The 5,088-nt window shown below is 37.4% G+C and overlaps 1 non-coding gene across 1 annotated transcript; it reads right to left on the bottom strand.

Annotated features, from left to right (window-relative positions):
* Window positions 1–4,107: 4,107 nt before the first annotated feature.
* On the bottom strand, window positions 4,108–4,180 carry Trnaa-agc (transfer RNA alanine (anticodon AGC)). Its single transcript has one exon. It is a non-coding gene; the product is annotated as a tRNA-Ala (tRNA).
* Window positions 4,181–5,088: the final 908 nt, after the last annotated feature.

Genomic DNA, 5,088 nt, shown 5'->3' with positions numbered 1-5,088 from the left:
TAAATCCTAAAGTCATTGGAGTGTGTTTAAATCGACTAAGGGCCTTTTAAAAAAGTCTTTTGAGCTACTTTACATTCTTCGTTCCACCATGGGATAGTGGTTTAAGCTGTTGTCCTCCTGTTCTGGGTACACTTATATTGGCTGCCTCAGTTAGAGCCTTCATTACAGTTAGATCGTATTGATCGATGTTATCATTATAAAGAACTGCTAGAGTTATTGTAGAGAGGGCGATTTTAAATTTATCTCAATCGACTTTGTCACACCTCCACCTTGGTATGTTGTTAGTTGGGTGTGTATCTGTCATTATATTGAGGTTGAGTAGGATAGGGAAGTGATCGCTTTAAAAGGTGCTGTTTTGATCAACTTCCCAGCCTGATATATGGGCCAGTTTAGGAGTGATTATGGTGAGGTCGATATCTGACCGTTGATGGGGTCTAATCTTGTTCCTGCTCCATTGTTAAGGAGAAATAGATTGGATTCGGTTTTCCATTTTTTAAGTAGTTTTCCAGTTAGATTTTGTGTCATTCCTCCCCATATTACGTAATGGGCGTTAAAATCTCCGCTTATGATAAGATCCTCCTCTTTGTCAGTGGTCAATTTCGTATAGTGATTGATTGTTGTTGTATTATCTCCCCCTGGGTCATATATACGTTTAGCAGTTTTAGAGTATGCTGGTCAGCGTTAATCATGATGGTTTGAATTTCTATTTGTTCAGATGCGTCTTGGGTATGATCTGGGGCAACTTCTGGGGGTGTTTGGAAGTGAGTCAGTAACATAAATTGCTAGCCGAGTCAGTAACATAAATTGCTAGCCCGCCTTTTAATTTACCGTTTGTTCTATTTTTAGTGTATACAGGTGAGAATCCTGGAAATTTGCGGGTGATCTTAGAGGCCTGAGTTAAATGGGTTTCTTGTAAGCAGGTAAAGCCAGGTTTAGGTTTGTCGGAGTTTATTCTTTGGATTAGCTCGGAGACATTCTTAATGATCCCGCGGCAGTTCCACTGCCACAGTACGAAGCATTTACGTTGAGTGTGATACATATTGATCATTGATATTTACTATTGTTATGACTTTGGTATGGTTTACTTTGATCTCGAGTTTTGATTGGGAAAGAATTTGTTTAATAATTTGGTTAGCACTTGATTGGTCATGTCGATTGGGACATGATCATTCTTTGTGTTGTGTACAATGCTATTAGCAAATTCACTAATGAACCGGAGGACAACATTTGTAGAGTACGTATTTGATTTGGTGACTTGCTCATTCCATTCCTCTGGTGTGCTAGTGGATATTTTTAATTGGTTTGTTTAATATATGGGTACCTGATTATTATCATAATGCCTACTAGAAGTTATTGTGGTGAGAGGTTAGTTTGGGTAGTGCTGTTCTGCTTATGTTAGTTCTCCTGGGTTTTTTATTCTCATTTCGGCTAGTGTTTTTTCTTTGTGGGGTTTTTTGTTGGGGGGGGGTCTATTTTGTTTGATTGGTGATAATGTTCAGTTCTGAATTTGTGCTTTTTTGGGGGTTGCGGTTTTCGGATTTTGAATGATATTTAGTCTTGCTTCTTTATATGATGTGTGGTTCGAATCCATATGTTGTACTATAGCAAATTCACAGGCAGTGTGTGTGTGTGTGTGTGTGTGTGTGTGTGTGTGTGTGCATTCATATGATTTAGGGTAGTGAGGTCCTGTACAGTTAGCGCATTTAATTTCGCTCCTCTTGTACCGCCCATTTATTTTTGTTAGAGATAAACATTGTGAGATTAATGGGGTGAAATATTTTTAACAATGTCTTGGGTTTTGCTCTGTTTCTGGGGTAGGTTTTGGGTCTGGTTTGGTGTTTGACTTTGTCCCTCGTTTATCTGTTTGGTGGTTTGGTAATTGGTTTGGTAATTTCTGGTTTGGTTTTTGTGGCTTCTTATTTTGGTTTTGAATGTTTAATTCCTTTTCGTTAGTGTTGTTTGTGGTTTGATTTTGTTCATGATTGGACAATGTTAGTTGGTTTCTTGTGGGTAGTGTCTCTTTGTTTAATTCATTCATGGGTAGCTTCTCTTTACCTAAGTATGTTTGCTTATTCACTTGTGTTTTTCGTTCCAGAATTGACTATCTAAACAATCTAAGAATTCTGCTATTTCCCCTTGCTCTTCCTGTCCTAAGGTTTTGGTGTCTTCTAACGGCCCTGGAGTTTGGATGCAATGAATGGTTTCATTACTTTTTTATCTTTGAAAGTTGTGTCAAATTGCGCGGTTGCTGATTTAGAGATTGATTCTATTGCTGTATGATTTTCCTTGGTTTCTGGGTTTTGGATTTTGTAGTTTGGGGCGGGTTATGAATTCCGTACCCAGATTTGTTTTGGTAATTTTGATTGTGATTCGTGGTTTTCCGGTGGGTGTTAATCAAAGTTTTTGGATGATTTGGTCTATCGAGGGTTTGACTTGTCTTATTTCTGTCCATGCTGAGTCATTAATTAGAATCTGGAGTGTGTCGTTTAGGTCAATATTTTCTGGTCCTGTATCCGGGTGTAATTTGGAAAAAATGAAGGGTGAGATAAAGGGAGGAGTTGAGATTGGAGTACTACTTGCGGGTTCAAATGCAGTTAGATTGGGTGAGTTCGTCTGTTGGGGTTGGGTGTTCTTGTGACTGTAAAATGTAATGTTCTGACAATGTTGCTAGTGGTGGTGGCTGGGATGATGTCCATGCACCCATTATATGCTGTGGGTTGATTCTTTGGCGTAGTTATTTCGTTGCTTCATCGGGGGTCATTATGGGTCCTGTTTAGTGTTAGGGTTTTGGCCATTTTGTTTGAATGGTTGTTTTTTTCTCCTATCCTAGTTAAATTTCGTGAATGAGGTATTTTATGTTGGTTCTGGTTTAGACATGTACGAGCGTTTATTTCTTTTTCTTTTAGTTTTGTTATTTATTTATTAGTTTGTCATTAAAGTATTTATGTCTTATTTATTTATTTATTTATTTATTTTTCAGTTGCACAGTTACTTAACATATGTTTGAGTTCTTCATATTTGGTAATGTTATATGATTCTTTATTGATAACTTCTTAAAATGATTTAAATTTAGTTTGCAATCTAAATTAATCTTGTAATCTTTCCTTATGTCTTCTTGTATAGTAGACTTGGGAATTGTTTCTTTTTACTATAAAATATGTCAGCATTTCAAAATCTCATTGTCTTTAATACTTTCAGCAAACTCATGTTCCCAAAGGTTTCTTGCAATAATAAAATATGGCCTCTTTTCTCTTTAAATATTTCTAAAACAGACTTTAGTTTTTTTCAAATTATGCAAGCCATTTACGTTTAGAGATACAATATTTAACGCCATGATAGTGATGAGTCTATTCAAAGCATTACATATAGAAGAATGTTTTGTCATTTCTCAATAGTTTTTCGTCGCATACTATTCATTTTCAGGTTAGGTACTGAATTAATCCTTCTCCTCCTCCTCTGTACTACTTTGAAATTGTCTATGTTAGTACCGTTTTCTTTACATCTCTTAGCATCGTTTGACCTCTCAACAACGTCTTCAACCACAATCCTTTCATCACCTGAATATGTCACCGATCCATCACTAACAGTATGAATATGGATTATGTCTTGGTCAGATTATATTTCTTCACTGATCATATCAACTCTGCTTCTTTCATTTTATTCCTCTCTTCCCCCCCCCCCCCATTATCATATATTGCATTCACAGCTTATTTTTCATCTTCGTCACTCTGTATCTCCATTATTTCTTCCCTTATAACATCATCAACCTGCAAATTGTATGTTTCATCTGGAAGACAGCAACGGTATCCGTGAAAACTAAGCAAGCTGTTGGCTGTAATCCCCAAAGCTACGTATCCACTGCCACGAAAGAACACGCTCTCACTCGCACACAAACGAGAGCGAGAGAGAGAGAGAGAGAGAGAGAGAGAGAGAGAGAGATTTGTATGTACTAGTGTACACATCAAAGTAATATAAATAATTGTACATTTTTCCCTTGGAACATTTATTTTCGTATAAGGTTGTAATGCCAAGCAAAACCCGAAAACTACAAATGATTGAGCAGATTCAAGTTAGTGAAAATTTTAAAAATAATAATGGAAAAGTGCTTGGAGAATCCGGGTATTGATCCCGGTACCTCTCGCATGCTAAGCGAGCGCTCTACCATGTGAGCTAATTCCCCTCTCATCTTGCCAAATTTCATATGTCATTACCAAGACAGCAACGGTATCCGTGTAAACTAAGCAAGATGTTCAACGTAATTCCCAAAGCTACGTACCCACTGCCACAAACGAATGCGCTCTCAGTCACAATCGCACACACACACACACACACACACACACATATATATATATATATATATATATATATATATATATATATATATATATATATATATATACAGACACAAACACACACACACACGAGAGAGAGAGAGAGAGAGAGAGAGAGAGAAGAGAAAGAGATGTAGGGATCTATGTACTAGTGCATATAACACAGTAATATAAATAAATGTACATTTGGAACAACATGGAATTTTTGTTTCAGGCAGTGATGGCAACCCAGTCCCCCAACAATATCAGTGATACAACAGATGACAGTTAAAGAAAGGTTTTCACAAAAAAGTCAATAATACTTGCCTGGAGAATCCGATCGCTGTTCCCGGTACCTCTCGCATGCTAAGCGAGCTCTCTACAATTTGAGCTAACCCCCAACTCTCTTCAACAAGCTCCATGCGTCATCACCAAGACAGCAATGGTATCCATGAAACGCAACAAGATGTTCACTATAATCTTCGAAAAATATCGGCGAAGCAACAGTTCCAGGTTTAAAAATAGAAAGTTTAGAAAATATTTTTTAAAAATGTGGAGAATCCGGGTATCGATCCCGGTACCTTTCGCATGCTAAGGGAGCTCTCTACCATGTGAGCTAAATCCCCGACGGATTAATACAAACAAAATGTGTCATCACCAAGACAGCAATGGTATCTGTATAAACGAAACAAGCTGTTCACCATAATCTTCAAAACTACGTACCCACATCCACAAAAGAAGGCGCTCTTATCCTCATACGAGAGAGAGAGAGAGAGAG

The sequence above is a fragment of the Sinohyriopsis cumingii genome, unplaced genomic scaffold, assembly GCF_028554795.1.
Source record: "Sinohyriopsis cumingii isolate HCF-2022 unplaced genomic scaffold, ASM2855479v2 utg000229l, whole genome shotgun sequence".
Taxonomy (NCBI): Eukaryota; Metazoa; Mollusca; class Bivalvia; order Unionida; family Unionidae; genus Sinohyriopsis; species Sinohyriopsis cumingii.
This window is presented reverse-complemented; position numbering and strand designations above follow the sequence as displayed.